Source organism: Sorex araneus, chromosome 1 (assembly GCF_027595985.1).
Source record: "Sorex araneus isolate mSorAra2 chromosome 1, mSorAra2.pri, whole genome shotgun sequence".
NCBI classification, from domain to species: Eukaryota; Metazoa; Chordata; class Mammalia; order Eulipotyphla; family Soricidae; genus Sorex; species Sorex araneus.
Window position 1 is genome coordinate 96348415 of NC_073302.1, and position 20375 is coordinate 96368789.

At 39.9% G+C, this 20375-nt stretch overlaps 1 pseudogene; it reads right to left on the reverse strand.

Moving 5' to 3' along the window:
- Nucleotides 1-19795, reverse strand: part of LOC101539722 (protein SET-like) — a 169166-nt pseudogene extending 149371 nt beyond the window's left edge.
- Nucleotides 19796-20375: the final 580 nt, after the last annotated feature.

Consider the following 20375-nt stretch of genomic DNA (forward strand, 5'->3'; position numbering starts at 1 on the left):
TTTATCTTCATCACCTACGCCCAACATCCAATTACGATGAAGAAGAAATACTCATAACATATTTTTTTTTTGCTTCCTGACTTTTCTTTTCTAACTTTAACACCATGGTTTCCAAGTTGCTCATAATGCAAATGTTTTGAATAATTCAGTGTTCCAGCATCAATCTCCCCTCTAGATGTGAACTTTTCTCATTCATTGCCCCCAGCTTTCCACCCACTTCCAATCTAATGAGAAGATGCAAGCTGCCAGAATCTTGGGATAGCAAAGGCTGTGCTAAGGGTAAAATTTATAGCAATACAGGCCTACATTAAAAAAGAAGAAAAGGCCCAAATGAAAAACCTGAACACACACCTCAAAACTCTGGAGAAGGAAAAACAAACAAATCTCCAAAATAGCAGAAGGAGGGAAATAATAACAACCATCACAGAAATTAACAACATAGAAACCAAGAAAGCAATCCAAAGAATCAATGAAACCAGGAGCTGGTTCTTCAAACAAACAAACAAACAAACAAATAAACAAAACATAGATAAACCTTTAGTTAGTCTCATGAGGAAAAGAATGAGAAAATGTTCAACTAAATCAGATCAGAGCTGAAAGGGGGAGAAATTACAATAGATCCTTCAGAAATTCAAAATACAATGAGAGATTACTGAGAGGTCTGGAACAGGATTATGAAAAAAAGGAACAAAGAAAGTCCAAGAGGAGGATTAAGCTGAATTGGAATTTATGGGAAAGAGTGCATTCCTGGGCGGGCCTCACAAGTCTTTACAAGATGGAACCAGCCTGTGTTCAGGGTGGGTTTATACAGAAGTAAAGGAAGCCTGGGGTTGGGGTGGGAAAGGGATCCTTTGTTAACTCAGAACAGGTCCTATTTTGCCTCTGGGGAATGGCTGACTGGGGCTAAAATCCAATAAGTAGTCTTTTGTTCACAAAAGAGCCTGGCAAGCTCCCCATAGTGTATTTGATAGGCCAAATACAGTAACAATAGCAGATCTCATTCCCCTGACCTTGAAAGAGCCTCTATCATTGGGATAGATGGGTAAAGAGGGGCTGCTAAAATCTTAGGGCTGGGATGAATAGAGAAGTTGCTGGTCCAGCAAATAGATGAACAATGGGATGATAGTGATACAGTGATACAGTCTTTTGTTGTGGCTTCCAGGGATCCCAGCAGGGCCCCAGGCAGTGGTGAAACTGCATACAGAGGCTTCAGAGTGTTCACCTCTGGGCTGACTGAACACTTACTAAGAACTACTTTATGCTCTTAAACTGGAGAACCTAGAAGAAATGGACAGATTCTTGAATTCATGTAATTTCCCAAAGCTGAATGAGGAGGAAGTAGAAAGCCTAAACAATAGAGTTACAAGTAAGGAAATTGAAACGGTTATAAAGAATCTCTCAAAGAGCAAAAGTCTGGTCCATACTGGTGCAGTAGTGAGTTCTATCAAAGCTTCAAAGCATTTACTACCTCTACTCCTTAAGATCTTCCAAAATGACAAAGACAGACACTTTCAGAAATGAAAATTTCTGACCAATTCCCTGCTGAATCCTGCTATAAATATACTTAACAAAATCTTTGCTAACTAAAACCAGGATATATCACAAAATCCATGCACCCTGATCAGGTTGGATTCATCCGAGGGAGGCAAGGATGGTTCAGCATATGTAAATCAGTCAACATAATACTCCACATTAATAAAAAGAAAGATAAAAATCATATAGTTATATCAATTGATGCATATAAAGCCTTTGACAAGATACAACATCCAGGATAAAAACCCTCAATGAAATAGGACTGGAAAAACATTCCTCAAGATAATAATGGCCATCTATAACAAGTGTACAGTCAGTATCATACTTAATGGTGAAAGACTGAAAGAATTCCCTCTGAGATCAGGCACAAGATAAGGATGGTCACTCTCTCCACTTCTATTCAACATAGTACTGGAAGTCCTAGTTACAGCAATCGGGCAACAAAAACAAATCAAAGAGATCTAAACTGGAAAAGAACTCAAACTATCGCTATTTGAAGATGACATGATAGTATATGTAGAGACCCTATAGAGTCCACAAAAATACTAGAATCAGTAAACCAACATAGCAAAGTAGCAGTACATAGTACATAGTACACAGCAAAGTACATAGTTTATACGCAAAGATCAGTTGCATTCTTATATAATGAAGCAGAGGAAAAAGCAATCAAAGAATCTATTCCATTTATATAGTATCCCAAAACATCAAATATCTAGGAGTCAGGTTAACAAGAGATGTTGGAGAGCTATACCATGATGACTTTAAATTACTTAAGAAAGAGTTAGAGGAAGACCTGAGGAAGTGTAAAAATATCCCATTCATTGATTGGAAGAGTGAATATTATTAAAGTGATTGTCCAAACTAAGCTATTATATAGATTCAATGCAATACCCATCCAAATTCTGACAATATTCTTCCAGGATGTAGAAAAATCAGTAAAAAGTTTGTATGGAATCAGAAAAGACCATGAACAGCTAGAACCATACAGAAAAATAAGAAATTACGAGGTATTTTATTACCTAACTTGGAACATTCTATGACGCTATAGTGGTCAAAACTGCATGGTATTGGAATAAAGATAGACCCTCTGATCAAAGGGTCAAAACCAAATACCCTATGACAAAACCCCATATACATCGACAGTTAAATTTCAATAAAAAATCTGAGAATATGAAATGGAGTAAACATAGTATTTTCAACAAATGATGCTGGCAAAATCAGATAACTACATGATAAAGCTGGATGCCTATCTTACATTTCACAGAAAACTCAATTCAAAGTGGACCAAATGCTTTGAGATCCTGCCATAAACTATAAAGTACAATTAGGAAAACATAGGCACAAAACTTCAAGATTTGGACCTCAAAGATGCCTTCAGTGATCTGATACCACTGGCAAAGGAAGTCAACAACAACAACAACAACAACAAAAACAACAACAACAACAAAAAAAATCACAAATGGGACTACATAAAGTTAAAGAGCTTCTGCATGGCAAAAAAAAAAGCAATCAAACAAACAACCACACCACAGACTAAAACTAAAAGACTGCTAAGAGAATGGGAAAAAAATTTCCATTTAATAGATTAGAAAAAGGTTTGATTTGATATATAGAATATATAAAATATTCACAAAAATCACTTGTATCACTTGTTATCCTGTTGATCTTCAATTTGCTCCAGTGGGTGCCAGTAATGTCTCCATTCATACCCATCGCATGCTAGTGTAGCCCAATGGTATCTGCTCGCTCCAGGAACCTCAAACCGTTCATTCAGGGTTTTGATGAAGAAGTCTGACCATCTTGTAGGTGGGCAGCCACGTGGTCTTTTGATGTTCCATGGAATCCAATTCGTAGTAGCTCTAGTCCAGTGGTTGTCTCTAAATCGTGTTACATGTCTGGCCCATCTGCTTTTCAACACTTGGCAAACGAGACAGAGTCCCTGATTCTTGATCATCCATGGAGGACAGAACTCTGGATTCCTTTTCTCACTTGAGTGAAATATGATACTCCAAGCACAGCTCTTTCAATTCCTCTTTGGGAAACCCAAATAGCATTCTCATCTTGTTTTCATAGAGCCCAGGTCTCTGAGGCATATGTTAGTGCAGGAAGAAAGGTGGAGTAGAAAAGATGTGCCCAGAGCTGGAGATTCTTCATCCTCTTAACAACTTCTTCATGCTCTTGAAGGCATTCCATGATGGTCTCTTCCTCCTGCGCAGTTCTAGCACCAAGTTGTTTGTCATATTGAGTTTTCGACCCAGGTACACATAGCTGCTGCATTCGGAGACGTTCATTCCGTTGAGAGCAAATGGAATGTCTGGGACTAGGTCGTTTTTCAAGAACATTGTCTTGGTGAGATTCAGCTGTAGTCCAACCTTTCCACACTTGCAGTTTGAAGTTGGCCAGCATTTGTGCCTCTTGGCTGTTTGGTGTTATGAGAACGATGTCATCAGCAAAGCAGAGGTGGTGTAGTTGTTGACCATCTATCTTCACTCCCATTCCTTCCCATTCCAGTCATCGCATGATGTTTTCGAAGATGGTACTGAAGAGTTTCGGTGAAATGGTATCACCCTGCAGAACCCTCTTTTTAAATCGATGATCACTTCCTTGTAGAATGGTGAGATCCTGGTGATGAATCCATAAGACAGCTTGAGAAGGATCCTGATGTACTGAGTTTGAATGCCCTATTTGGCTAGAGCTTCAATGACTGCTTCAGTCTCAACAGAATCAAAGGCCTTCTTTAAATTGATGAACATTAGACAGAGTGGCATCTTGAACTCTCGTGAAACTTCAATGAGCTTCAATAAGCATGATCGACGATATCCATAGAGTGACCAAGATCACTGAAGCTCATTCACAAAAGTCAACAAAGAGAAATTCAAAAATTCTACCAATAAATGATGAGAGGAAATGAAGAGACACTTCTTGGAGGAAGACGAGCAGAGGGCTAGCAGGCACAAGAAAAATTGTTCAGCATTACTTACCATCAGAGAAATCCAAATCAAGATGACAATCAGATACCAACTCAAACCAGTGAGAATCGCACATTTTAAGAATAGTAGGAACAATCTGTGTTGGGGGTATGTAGTGCAAAAGAACCTATCCTCCACTGCTGGTGGAAATGTTTCTTGTACAACCCCTGTGGAAAACAATATGGAGAGTTCTCAGTTAACTTAGAATTGAATTGTCATACTATCCTGCAATTCCACTTTTGGGCATCTATTCCAAGGACGTTAAAACACACCTGAAAAAGACATATGCACACAATTATTCATTGCTGTACTCAGCACAATAGCCAAGATATGAAATCAACTTAGTTGTCCAGTTAGAGATGAATAGATTAGAAAGATGTGGTATATATACACAGTGAAATGTTATGCTGCTGCAAGAACGGTGAAATCATAAAACATATTGCAACATAGTTGGAACTGGAAGATACATTGAGTGAATTAAGCCACAAGAAGAATGACAAGCACTGGATGATGCCACTTATCTGCGGAGTAGAGAATACTGGATGGAGAAATGTATTGGGATAACATGGGGATGCTTAGATTTTCCTTAACCCTAGTATTTAAAAAGAAAGCAAAGAGAGAAGGAAAGAAATTAATAGTGAAGAAGAAAACAGAAGTCATGGGTTAATAGGCACCAGGGCTTTGGTTATACTCGCAATATGAATGAGGGACGTAGCCATATATTTTACACGGATTCAACGGAACTGAAAACATGGAATCTAAGCTGCAAGCACTGAAACTTTGTTATGTTCCTGTCAGGTTGACAAGGGGCGTGGAGTGAGGGTTGAGATGGAGGGATCTGGGAACACTGGTGGAGGGAAGTTGACACTGGTGGAGGGATTGGTGTTGAATTATTGTATGCCTGAAATACAACTATTAGAAGTAACTTTTAAAATAATGGCTCTTAAATAAAAACTGGGGCTGGAGCAATAGCACAGTGGTAGGGCGTTCACCTTTCACGCAGCCAACCCGTGTTTGATTCCTCCATCCCTCTCGGAGAGCCTGGCAAGCTACCGAGAGTATCAAGCCCACACGGCAGAGCCTGGCAAGCTCCCCGTGGCGTATTGGATATACCAAAAATAGTAACAATAAGTCTCACAATGAGAGACGTTACTGGTGCCCGCTTGAACAAATCGATGAGCAATGAGATGACAATGACAATGATGAAATAAAAATTTAAAAAAACCCAAGAAATCATATGGAAACTCAGTTTGTAGGTGTTTGATGAATGCCCTTATTGTGTTTCAAAAAGGCTGGACCAGCTTGTGTTCCCACCAACAGTGAATGTACACCAGCACCAGCTGTTCTCATTCTTTTGGTGTGTGTCAGTCTCTGCGGTGTGATGACACTTCAGTGTTGTTGTCATTTGCATCTTCCTGATGGTTAGGGGTCTAGAGCCCAATGTGGGATACTATGCAGCCACTAGGAAACAGTGAAGTCATGAAATTCTATTATAAATCGATGAACATGGACAACATCATGCTAAGTGAAATGAGCCAGAATGAGAGGAACAGGCATAGAAGGACTGCACTCATTTGAGGGATATAAAAAGTGTAATATGAGACTAACACCCAAGGATGTAGAAACAAAGGCCAGGATGACTGGTTCACTGTTGGAAGCTTCCTGCCTGTGGTGGGACAAGGTTGAGAGGTGAGGGGACAGAGGGACAGTTAGGATAGAGTAGGAAGAACAATGGGAACTATGACAATGGTAACTGCAAATGATGATTCTGGATGAGAAGGGGAGGGGAGATAAATAGAGAAAGAGAGAGAGAGAAAGGGAGAGAGAGAGACAGAGAGAGAGAGAGAGAGAGAGAGAGAGAGAGAGAGAGAGAGAGAGAGAGAGAGAGAGAGAGAGAAGAAAAGAGTCTTCCACAGACACAGGCTATGGGCAAGGGTGGTGGAAGGCAAGCTGGGGACATTGGTCATGGGAAATGTACTCTATTCAAGGGAACATTGGATGACTGAAACCCAATCATGAACACCTTTGTAACTGTGTATCTCATGGTGATTTAATAAAAACAAAAATTAACAAAAACTAAAATTTATGTACCACAAAATAAGTGATGGCCAGAAAAAAATGTCACCCCACAGGCTGAGAGAAGTTATTTGTTCACCACTCATTTGACAAATGGCTAATATCTAAGATATATAGAGCACTGGTAGAGCTTTATGAGAAAAAAAAACACTCCATTAAAAGATGAGGGAAAAGATGAACAGAACTATTCAAAAAAAGATATGCAGATGGCCAAAAAACATGAAAAAAGCTCCATATCACTTGTTACAAAAATGAAAATTGAAATAACAATGAGTTATTTCACTTCTGAAATAGTGGCACATATTACAAAAAATAAAAACAGTGTTTATATGGATTTTTGAGGAAAAGAAACACTCATTCACTGCTGTTGGGATGTTTCTGTTTCCAAATGTGTAATTATTTTGGAAAAATTATGACTATTTCAAAAATTAGGAACTGAGCTTCAGTATGATCCAGGAATTTCACACTTGACATTTATCCCAAGGGATAAAATTACTGTGAAAAGATAATTTAAACTCCTATGTTAATTACAGCACTATTCATATAGAAAAAAATCTGGAAACAACCCAACTGTTCTAGAATAGATGACTGAACAAAGAGACTATGGAAAACTGTTCTGCCATAAGAAAAGATAAAATCATGCATCCTGAGCAATCTGAATGAGTCTGGAGACTATCAAGTGGAGTGAAGTTAGTCAGAAAGAAGGAAAGATGTGGAATAATCTCCCTCCTGTGTCAGGATACAAAGAAACATAGTAAGAAAATAACAAATGTCCCCATCAAAAGAAACTGAGAAGTGCTTTTCAGTAAGAAATTTACTATGGAAAGGGAATGGGAGCATAGGGAGGGGGACAGGGAGAAAATCTGTCTGGTGGAAGGTGTGGTGCTGAAATGCTCTATGCATATAATACTGCCATTAACAGTATTGTAAATCACTTTGTCCAGAGTTAAAAAATGAGTGGGGAACTGTTTGATCACATCCTGAAGTGCTCAGGGGCTTGTTCCTGACTCTGTGCCAAGGACTCATTCTTGGCCTTTCATGGGAAACCATGTGTGGTAACAGGGACTAAACTTGGGCGGGACGCACAAGGCAATTACCTTTATTGCTATACTCTCTCTGGACACAAAGTTCACTGTATCACTGTCATCCTGCTGTCCGTCAGTTTACTCGAGCAGGTACCAGTAACATCTCTACTCCTCCTAGTCCTAAGATTTTAGCAGTCTCTCCTTTCTCATATTTCCCAACAATTGGAGGCTTTTACAGGGTCAGGGGAATGAGATCTATCATTACTGTTTTTGGCATATCAAATACACCACAGTTAAAAATGTAAATTAATTTTTTTTACATTTAGCTTACATTATTAGTGATACTATTTTCTCATCGATATAATTCTGATATCACACCCATTTCCCTCACTCCCAGTGTACCTGTCCCCCTCCCTCCTCCCTAACCCACTGTCCTTTTCACTGACCCCCAACAATGTCAGTTCCCCCATTATGTTGCCTTTGGAACGCTATTTCTGTCATGCTGTATGTATTCCAGTTCTACATACAAGTGAAATATTCTGTATCTGTCCCTTTCATTCTGACTGACTTCTCTTAGCACGATGTCCTCTAGTTCTATCCATGTTGCTGAACATTACATGATTTTATTCTTTTTTAGAACTGCTTAGTATTCCATTCCATCGCACCAGACTTCTTTGGTCCTTTCGTCTGTAATTTGAGTGGTTTACATATCTTTGCTATTGTACTAAGTGCACCAATAAAAATAGGTGTGCATCCATCCTTTCAAATTAATGTTTTTGTGTTTGGGATACATACCAAAAAATGGTTTTGCTATTCTCTTCTATTGAATCATAATGAGATAGACCGTTACAAAGCTGTTCATGATTGGGTTTCAGTCATACAATATTCCATCACCCACCCCTCCACCAGTGTACATTTCCAACCACCAATGATCCCAGTTTCCCTCCTAGCACCCTCCCCAACAGCCTGTCTCCATGGCAAGCACTTTTCTTCTTTCTCTCTCTTTTCTTTTGTGCCTTATGGTTTACAATATAGGTGTAAGTGGTTGTTGTGTTTGTTCAGGGAGGTCAGTATTTTAGTCAGGAAAGTACAGCTGGAGTAGCCTTTTCAACTGGGTGGCAGCTTCAAGTATGGCCGTGACTATCAGGGCTACCGGAAGTATAGGGGGGTGGGGGAAGCTAGCCCATCTCAACTCTGCGAAGCCTGGAAATTTCAATCACAAAATCTGAATACCTGAATTTTCACCAGACTAATATCTCGGTGAGGTTCATCTCAAGATGCGATCTGGCAAGGAGCATGGTGGTAATTTTGGATTGTGGGAGCAAGTGGCTTCAGGGGCCTCTGTTTCGGCTGGCACTGCACTAATCTGCCCTGCCCATGTACCCTGGGTTATTCAGTCATGCATGGATCCAGGAAAATTTACTGCCTCTTGGACTCTTTCGATTTATTTATGGGTCTCTGGAGCAAGGCTGATAAATAAGCTTGTATGGTGGCACTGGAGGTGGTTTGTTGGTGTGGCTCTTGTGGAACTAAATTTTGGTGGTTCAATTTATAGGAAAACTTTGTTCTTAGTAGTTGGTGTCCAGCTAAAGGTACAGTGGTGACTCAGGGGCATCAGGAATCAGGCCACTAATACTTTTGCCCCAGGGGACTGACTGGCACACTGACAGCACTGCGCTCACAAGACCCCAGTGGTGCTGGCAGCAGCGGCCCCAGCGCAGACCAGAATCGGGGCCAGGGTGGCTACCAGATGGCACAGCGCTCTGGGCAGTCAGCTACCACCCGTCCAACAGAACCAGACCAGGGGCCACTTGCCCTTGTCTTTGGGTCCGGTTTCCAGCCAGTTGCAGCTCAGGGAGATTTCCCCCCATAACGTTCTGTAGGTGGCCCTCGTGCAGGGAGGGCTGATGGGGACGAGCGGGGCCCAGATACCCTGCCTGAGGTCGCGAGTTGCCACGGCTGCCCAAGGCAGTGACTCATGGGGGAACCCGAGGCACCCCCTCAGCTCCAGGAACCACATTGCCCAGAGGTGCTAGGATGAACCCAAAAAGCGCTAATCATTCACGCAAAAATTCTGCTGTGGTTGTGGCCTGCGGCTCATAGTGCCCAGAGCTGTGGTATCTCAGCTGTGGCACCAGAGTGGCCGTCTTCACGGTCCCACTCCCCGCCGCCTGCGCTCCATGGCCACACGCTGGGTTTCGCTTAGAGACATCTTTTTGAGATGGGGTATTTAAAGAGCACTGACATTCACCCAGCCAGCCAGTTTATGACCCCATCTGTTGTCTTATCAGATTGTTGAGCCCTCCAACCCTCTGCCAGCTCTGGCCCCTGCTGCCACCGCTGCTATCTTGATCACTCCTCTATCCTATTTTTTTGAGAAATCTCCATATTTCTTTCCACAGAGATTGAATTAATTGATGTTCCTACCGATAGTGAATGAAGGTTCCTTTGTTACCACAACACTGCCAAAAGTGACTTTTTCTAGATATTTCTAGAAATGTCTACTTCTAGATATTTTAGATATCTAGAAAATATGTGCCATTTTCACAGGTGTGATATATCTAGTATTGATTTGCATTTCTCTATTAGTGATGATATATGCCTGTTGACCATCACATGTCTCGGGGGGGGGGAATTCATTCATCACCTCATCCCACTTAGAGAAATTATTGATATTAAGGGCTGTGTTGCCATTTTAATGTATGGGACTGTAGCTTCTACAATTGGCTATTTGGTTTATATACATTGTCTTTCAGTATTTAATTCAGGGCTGGATTAGTTATAGCAAATGCTATCAATTCTTGTTTGTCTGAGAAAGTTTTTCCTCCCTTCTAAATGAGAGCTTTGCTGGCTAGTGGAATCTAGGATGGAATTTTTTGTTATTTATTTATTTATTTACTATTTTTTAGTAGTGAATCACTACTAAAACTGAGGTACAGTTACATACTTACAAACTTTTGTGTTTGCGTTTCAGTCATGCAATGATCGAGTACCCATTCCCCCATCAGTGCCCATTCTCCACCACCAATGGTCCTAGTATCCCTCCAATCACTCCCCCCCATCTCGCCTCTGTGGCAGGGTATTCCCTTTTGTTCTCTCTCTCCTTTTGGGTGTTGTGGTTTGCAATAGAGGCATTGAGTGGCCGTTGTGTTCAATCTATAGTCTAGATTCGGCACGCATCTCCTAACCCGAGCAGGTCCTCCAGACACCCTTTACATGGTGTTCCCTTCTCTATCTGAGCTGTCTTTTCCCCCAGCATGTGAGGCTGGCTTCCAAGTCATGGGGCAAACCTCCTGGTCCTTATTTCTACTATTCTTGGGTATTAGTCTCCTATTCTGTTTCTTTATATTCCACAGATGAGTGCAATCTTTCTATATCTATTCCTATCTTTCTGACTCATTTCACTTAACATAATACATTCCATGTTGATCCACTTATATGCAAAGTTCATGACTTCATCTTTTCTAACAGCTGCATAGTATTCCATTGTGTAGATGTACCAAAATTTCTTTAACCACTCATCCATTTTTGGTCACTCGGGTTTTTTTTTTCCAGATTTGGGCTATTGTAAACAGTGCAGCAACAAACATAAAAATGCACATGTCATTTCTACTGTACTTTTTGCCTCTCTGGTATATATTCCTAGAAGTGGTATTGCTAGGTCAAATGGGAGCTTAATTTCTAATTTTTTTTAGAATCGTCCATACTATTTTCCAAAAGGGCTGAACCAATCAGCATTCACACCAGCAGTGAAGAAGAGTCCCTTTAGGATGAAAGTTTTTCAGTGAATAATGTGAAGAGGTTATTCTACTCATATCCCTTCTTTACCATTTCATATGAGAAATCTGTTGTGACTGTTGTTTCCCTTATATTTAAGGTCTCTCTTCTCTCTAAAAGCTTTCAGAAGTCTGTCACTCTCTTTGAATTTTGACAATTTTATTACTATATGTCTTGCTGCTGTTTTGTTTGAGTTTATTTTGCTTAGGGCCTCTTGAATCTATAAATCAGTCTCCCTCCAGAGTGGGGAAGTTCTCAGCTCTGATCTCTCCCTTCACTTGTTCATTCCCTTTCCTGTTTTTCTCTCCTTCTGGGACTCCTATAATCCACAGATTATTCCTTTTGCTGTTATCCATTAAATACCTACATTCTCTCCCATTCTAGTGATTATTTTTTCATGACTTTCCTATAATTGATGTTCCTATAATTTCCTATAATTCTGGCTTGTATTTTGTCCTCAGGTTCATCAATATAGTTCGCTACCTGTGCAATTCTGCTACTATGTCTTGATATCGTGTTCTTTGGTTCCTTCAGTTCAGTTTGTATAGAATCTGGCATCCACTAAATCAGTTCTTCTGGAATTCATCTAATTTATCATCTAGTTTTTGATAATTTAACTGGCCAGTCATTTCTTAATTTTGTCAATGTTGCGAGTTTTGATTTCGAGTCGTCATCAACCAGGCCTGAGATTTTTAATGGACTTGAGAATTTGCTTAGTTTTCTATCTCTGTCTGACACAGCTGTTGGGTTTCTTTGCCTCCCCATTATTCTTTTTGTATTATGAGAGTTAATAGTGTAGGTTCAGATTCCCAGTTACTTAAGAACGGATATGTTTATTTATTTATTTATTTATTTATTTATTTATTTATTTATTTATTTATTTAATTTCATTGAATCACCATGAGAGAGTTACAAGCTTTCATGTTTGGATTACAATCACACAATGATGAAAACACCCATCCCCCCACCAGTGCACATTCCCCACCACCAATATCCCTGGTATACCTCCCATTTTCTACCCTCCCCTTCCTCCATGGCAGACAATATTCCCCATACTTTCTCTCTACTTTTGGGCATTATGACTTGCAACACAAACACTGAGAGGTCATCATGTTTGGTCCATTATCTACTTTCAGAACACATCTCCCATCCTGACTGATTCCTCCAGCCATCATTTTCTTAGTGATCTCTTCTCTATTCCATCTGCCTTCTCCCCTCCACTCATGAAGCAGGCTTCCAGCTATGGGGCAATCCTCCTGGCCCTTGTATCCACTGTCCTTGGGTGTCAGCCTCATGTATGTTACTCTATACTCCAAAAATGAGTGCAGTCCTTCTATGTCTGTCCCTTTCTTTCTGACTCATTTCACTTAGCATGATACTCTCCATGTCTATCCACTTATAAGTAAATTTCATCACTTTATTTCTCCTAACAGTGCATAATATTTCATAGTGTAGATGTACCAAAGTTTCTTTAACAAGTCATCTGTTCTAGGGCACTTGGGTTGTTTACAGATTTTGGCTATGAACAGTGCTGCAATGAACATATAGGTACAGATGTCATTTCTACTGTGCTTTTTTGTATCATCGGGATATATTCCAAGAAGTGGTATTGTGGGGTCATATGGAAGCTCAATTTCTAGCTTTTGAAGGACTGTCCATATTGTTTTCCAGGGAGGCTGGACCAGTCGGTATTCTCACCAACAGTGAAAGAGCGTCCCATTTCTCCCACATCCACGCCAGCACTATTACTATTTGCTTTTGTTCTTTTGAATGTGTGCCAGTGTCTGTGGTGTGAGTCTCATTGTTGTTTTGATTTGCATCTCTCTGATGACTAGCAATGTGGAGCATTTTCTCATGTGCCTTTTGGCCATTTGTCTTTCTTTTTTGAGGAAACTTCTGTTCATTTCTTCTCTCCATTTTTTGATGGGGTTGGAGGTTTTTTTCTTATACAATTCTGCTAATGACTTGAATATCCTGGATATTAATCCCTTATCAGATGGGTTCAAGCGGGCACCAGTAACATCTCTCAATGTGAGATTTATGGCTGGAACAATAGCACAGTGGTGGGCATTCACCTTTCACGCAGCTGACCCGTGTTCGATTCTTCCGCCCCTTTGGAGAACCCGGCAAGCTACCGAGAGTATCATGCCCACACGGCAAAGCCTGGCAAGCTACTTGTGGCATATTGGATATGCCAAAAACAGTATTAGATGGGTATTGGGTAAATATTCTTTCCCATTCTGTGGGCTCTTTCTGTATTTTGGTCACTGTTTCTTTTGAAGTGCAGAAGCTTCTTAGTTTGATGTAGTCCCATTTGTTTATGTTTGCTTCTGCTTGCATGGTCAGTGCTGTTTCATCCTTAAAGATGCTTTTAGCTTCAATGTCATGGAGAGTTCTGCCTACATTTTCCTCTATGTACCTTATAGGTTCATGTCTGATATTGAGGTTTTTTTTGGGGGGGGGTCACACCCGATGATGTACAAGTTTGTGTTGCAAGTCATAATGCCCATAATGAAATGAAGTGAAGGGGTCACTTCACTCCTGGTTCTGCACTCAGGAATTACCCGTGGCAATGCTCAGGGAACCATATGGGATATTGGGAATCGAACCCGGTTTGGCCACGTGCAGGGCAAAAGCCTTTCCCGCTGTGCTATTGCTCCAGCCCAGATATTGAGGTCTTTAATCCACTTTGATCTAACTTTTGTGCCTGGCATTAGACAGAGGTCAGAGTTCATTTTTTTGCCGGTAGCTATCCAGTTTTTCCAGCACCACTTGTTGAAGAGGCTTTCCTTGTTCCACATTGCATTTCTTGCTCCTTTGTCAAAGATTAAGTGGCCATACATTTGGGGGTCTGTGACAGGATATTCAACTCTGTTCCACTGGTCCACAGGTCTGTTTCTAGTCCAATATCATGCTGTTTTAATTACTACTGCCTTGTAGTAGAGTTTGAAGTTGGGGAAGGTGATGCCACCTATCCTCTTTTCCCCAAGGATTGCTTTAGCTATTCGTGGGGGTTTATTGCTCCATATGAATTTCAGGAGTGTTTTGTCTATTTCTTTGAAAAATGTCATGGGTATCCTGATAAGGACCACATTAAATTTGTATAGTGCTTTGGCCAGTATTGCCATTTTGATAATGTTAATTCTCCTTATCCATGAGCAGGGGATGTGTCTCCACTTCCTAATGCTCTCTTTTATTTCTTGAAGTAGTGTTTTGTAATCTTCCTTGTATAGGTCCTTCACCTGTTTGGTTAAACTGATTCCAAGACACTTGATATTCTGAGGTACTACTGTGAACGAGATTTTTTTTAATGTCTCTTTCTTCTCTTTCATTATTTGTAGATAAGAGAGACATGGACTTTTGGGTGTTGATTTTGTAGCCTGCCACTTTACTATATTGACCTAGGAGCTTTTCAGTAGAGCCTTGAGAGTTTTCTAAGTATAGTATCATATCATCTGCAAATAGTGGTAACTTGACCTCTTCCTTTCCTATCTGTATGCCCTTGATATCTTCTTTTTGTTTAACTGCTATGGCCAGGACTTCCAATACAATATTGAATAGGAGTGGCAAAAGCCGACAACCTTGTCTTGTGACCAATCTTAGAGGGGAGGCTTTTAGTTTTTCCCTATTGAGAATGATACTTGCCGTGGGCTTGTGGTACATGGATTTGACTATATTGAGGAAAGTTCCTTCGATGCCCATTTTGCTGAGAGTTTTCATCATAAACGGGTGCTGGATCTTGTCAAATACTTTCTCTGCATCTATTGATATGATCATATAGTTTTTATTATTTCTTTTATTGATATGATGAATTATGTTGATTTACTTGCGAATGTTAAACCATCTTTGCATCCCTGGGATGAATCTTACTTGGTCATGGTGTATGATCTTTTTGATGAGTAGTTGGATTCTCTTTGCTAATATTTTGTTGAGGATCTTTGCATCTGTGTTCATCAGGGATATCGGTCTGTAATTCTCTTTCTTTGTAGTATCTCTGTCTGATTTTGGTATGAGGGTGATATTTGCTTCATAGAAACTGTTTGGAAGTGTTTTTGATACTTCAATTTCCTGGAAAAGCTTAAAGAAGATTGGGAGTAAGTCCTCTTTAAAGATTTGGAAGAATTCACTATTGAATCCATTTGGGCCAGGACTTTTGTGCGGGGAGACTTTTTTATTACCATTTCAATTTCCTTGATGGTGATAGGTCTGTTCAGGTCTTCCAAGTCTTCTTGGTTCAGCCTTGGGAGGCTATAAGAATCTAGGTATTTATCCATTTCCTCGAGGTTTTTGTGGTTCCTGGCATACAGATTCTCAAAGCAATCTCTGAGGATCTTTTGATTTTTTGTAGTTTCTGTTGTACTTTCCCCTTTTCGTTTCTGATTCGGTTTATTAGGGTTTTCTCTCTCCCTTCTTTTTTTGTGAGTCTTGCTAGAGGTTTATCAATCTTGTTTATTTTCCCAAAGAACCAGCTCTTGGTTTAATTGATCTTTTGGATTGTTTTTTTGGTTTCCATCTCATTAATTTCTGCTCTGTGTTTTATTATTTCCTTCCTCCTAAGAACTGATATGTTTAGTTGCTTACACAAGAAGGCCACTGATACAATACCTTCATTGTGCAGATTATTTTCTTAACCATATAGTGCTTTTAGGGTATGACAAAGGAGTTTTGAACTAGTCACTCAATTTAGTTGATTGAGATATATGACTGTATAAGGTCAGTGAAGTATGGTTGATCCATCCACTGGCTTCAATATGAAGAGGTTGTTCAGCAATAGTCTTGTGCAGTTTTGGGTTTGGAGAATTAGAGATGTTTCAGATGATGTGGCTCCCTGATTTAGGAGCTGTAGTTGATGAGAAGCAGGATCTCAAAGTCTTGAGCTCAAGAATTTCATCTGAGCTTGACTGTGATCACAGGGAAAGGATGGATAGACTCACCTGGTAGATTCAATATTGTTAAAGTGACCATTATACACAAAGTACCATACAGATTCAATGCAATATCCCTTAAAATTCCAAGACTTGTATCAAAACTATGGGAACACTCAACTGAAACGTGTGGAAACATAAAGCTCCCAGAATAGGCAAAAGAAATTTGAAAAAGAAAAAAAAACCGAATGGAATTGTTGCCATTTCTCTCTATATCTTTATACTACAAAACTTTAATAATAATAATAAAATATTCATGGCAATGGAACAAAGATAGACATGCAGGCCAGTGGGATAGAATCTAGATTCCTGAGTTAGACCCTTGGATATATGACCAAATAGTCTGTAACAAAGCAGCTAAACCAAATCCAACACTATATAAAAAATTTACACAGCACTATCAAGGGAGATTTATCTCAGGGATTCAGGAACTCGCTCAATATACAGAATTCAAAAGAATACAGCACGTCAGTTAAAGGAAAGTTAAATATCATATGATCATATAAATTGATGCAGAGAAAGCTTTAACAAGATCTAACATCCCTTAATGATAAAAAATCTAAACAAATTAAAAGTAAAAGGAACCTTCTTTAAGATGATAAGACCATCTATAACAATCTCACAGCGAATATTATTCTTTTTTAATTTAAATTTTATTGAATCACCATGAAATAGTTACAAGCTTTCATGTTTGGGTTACAATCTCACAATGATCAACCGCCTTTCTGGAAAACAATATGTACAGTTAAAAAACTAGAAATTGAGCTTTCATATGACCCCACAATACCACTTCTGGGAATATATCCCAAGCATGAAAATAGCAAATATGCTTTTTTTTGGGGTCACACACAATGATGCATGCAGCCGACCCAGGTTCAATTCCCAGCATCCCATATGGTCCCCCAAGCACTGCCAGGGATAATTCCTGAGTGCAGAACCGGGAGTAACCCCTGTGCATTATTGGGTGTGGTAGTCTCTTCTTTCCCTGTCAAAGATATTTCCTTCCAATTTGGTGTTTCTGTGTAATTGTATGGAACGTCTAGCTCTGATTCAGAGAATACATTCTTTGGCCTGAACCTTGCGTTTACCACTACTTTTGTGAGGTTTTGGGGAATGTTGATTGGAGTAGAGGCTTATGGATTATTGGTCTTATGTGGTTCAGGTAGCTACACTGCCCTGGTGAAAGTTCAGAATAAGAATCTGAAATGTGGATCTTATGGAATCTGGAGCAGGAGATTAAGTGACAGTCATATTTATTAGTGGCTTCCCTGTCAGAGTACCATGCCCACTATTAGTCTGACTGTGGGAGGAGCCAACATTAGCAGTGTTTTTTCAGGATCTCTTGGGTGAGGCTTCAACAGGGCAACTGTGCTGGGCAGTTTCTCCTTGCAGGTAGTTTGTGCATTGAAAGGACCTCTGGAGGGCATCCATGCTGGACATCTGCTCAGTAAACCAGCTCTACTGCTGGTCTGACCTGATCCTGCAGGTCTGAGATGAAAGAGAGGGTCAGAGAAATAGTAAGGCAAATACATTTTTGAAAAGCTAATTATGATGCTAGAGATCTTCCAGTCTCCTTGAGAACAATTTTTCTTCTATTTCCAATGTCACTATAAAGTACAATCTTCTGAGACTGTTTCTGCAAGACTCTTGCCAGGTGTACCTTTTATGGTCAGAACATAGTGTCTTCTTTGACCTCTCCCTGATCATGCATTTAGTTTCCCAGAGAAATTAATACATACTCAAATTGTAGCACACTTACACCCCGTACTCCCATAGTTATTTCAATCATGTCTCACCCCCACCAAAATCACGAAAGTCTTCACTAGAACATCCATCTTTGCAAGGTATTTAGGTGACCATTATAGAGAGGGATTTTACTTCCAGAGTGTTCTAAAAATCTAAATGACCTTAGACTTGAATGAGAAAATGCAACAACCTATGGACATTATTATGTTAATATTTTCACCTTAATAGGTGATTTATGACCTTTTAATAAGATATGTTCTTTAACCACTCATTGATAAATAAAAACTTGTGTTTTTTCTTTTATTAGCTATTGCAAATAGAGCTAATATGAACATAGAACTGAAGATACCTAGGATTGCATTGCAAAGGTAGGTCAGTTTTAAATATTTTGAGAAATCTCTTGGGCTTTTTTTCACCTTTAAGTCATTTTTTTATTAGTGAATCACCGTGAGGTACAGTTACAGACTTACAAACTTCTGTGCTTGCATTTCAGTCATATAATGATTGAGTAACCCATCCCTCCACCAGTGCCAATTTTCTACCACCAATGGTCCCAGTATCCCTTGAATCAGTGCCCCTCCACATGCCTCTGTAGCAGGGCATTCCCGTTTGCTCTCTCTCTCCTTTTGGGTGCTGTGGTTTGCAATAGAGGTATTAAGTGGTCATCATGTTTGGTCTACAGTCTACTTTCAGTGTGCATCTCCCATCCCGAGCAGGTCCTCCTAGTACCCTTTACTTGGTGATCCCTTCTCTATCTGAATTATTTTTTCCCACAGCATTTGATGCTGGCTTCTAAGCTGTGGAGTGATCCTCCTGGTACTTATCTCTAATATTCTTGGGAGTTAGTCTCCCATTATATTACTTTATATTCCAAAAATGAGTGCAATCTTTCTGTGTCTGTCCCTCTCTTTCTGATTCACTTCACTTGACATGATCCTTTCCATGTTGAGCCACCTATATGCAAATTTCATAACTTCATCTTTTCTAACAGCTGCCAAGTAGTACATTGTGTAGATGTACAAAAGTTTCTTTAACCAGTCATCTGTTCTTGGCACTCGAATTTTTTCCAGATTCTGCCTATTGTAAACAGTGCTGCAATGAACATACAAGTGCAGATGTCATTTCTACTATACTTTTTTGCCTCTCTAGGGTATACTCCCAGAAGTAGTATTGCTGGGTCAAATGGAGCTCAATTTCTAGTTTTTTGAGTGTCGTCCATACTGTTTTCCAAAAGGGCGGAACCAGTCGGTATTCCCTCCAGCAGTGAAGGAGAGTCCTTTACTCCACACATCCATGCCAACACCGGTTGCTTTTGTTCTTTTGGATGTGGGCCAGTGTCTGTGGTGTGAGATGTTATTGTTGTTTTGATCTGCATCTTCCTGATGATTAGTGACGAGGAGCATTTTTTATGTGCCATTTGGCCATTTGGATTTCTTCTTTGAGAAAATTTCTGTTCAATTCATCGCCACATTTTCTGATGGGGTTGGATGTTTTCTTCTTGTACAGTTCAACCAGTGCCTTGTAAGTCCTTGATATCAACCCCTTATCAGATGGGTATTGGGTGAATATCCTTTCCCATTTTGTAGATTGTCTTTGAATTCTGGTCACTGTATCTTTTGAGGTGCAGAAGCTTTTCAGTTTAAGGTAGTCCCATCTGTTTATCTATCTCCACTTACCTGGCCAGTGGAGTGTCCCCATTAATGATACCTTTAGCTTCGGTGTCGCAGAGGGTTTTGCAGACCATATCTTCAATGTACCCGATGGACTCTGGTCTGACGTTGAGGTCTTTGATCCATTTTGATCTGACTTTTGTGCATGGTGTTAGGTAGAGGCCTGAGCCCATTTTTTTTTGCATGTAGCTGTCCAGTTTTGCCAGTACCATTTGTTAAAGAGGCTTTCCTTGATCCACCTCACATTTCTTGCTCTCTTATCATACATTAGGTGACCATATATTTGAGGGTGTATATAAGGATATTCTGCCCTGTTCCATCAGTCTGCGGCTCTGCCGTTGTTCCAGTACCATGCTGTTTTAAATATTACTTCTTTGTAGTAGAGTTTGAGGTTGGTTAACGTGATGCCTCCCATCACCTTTTTCCTCAGAATTGCTCTATCTATTCATGGGTGTTTGTTGTTCCATGTGAATTTCAGGAGTGTGTGCTCCATTTCTTTGAAAAATATCATGGGTATCCTTACAGAAATCGCATTGAATCTGTATAATGCTTTGGGGAGAATTGCCATTTTGAAAATGTTAATTCTCCCAATCCATGAGCATGGGATATGTTTCCATTTCCTCATGTCTTCTTTTATTTCATGAAGTAGAATTT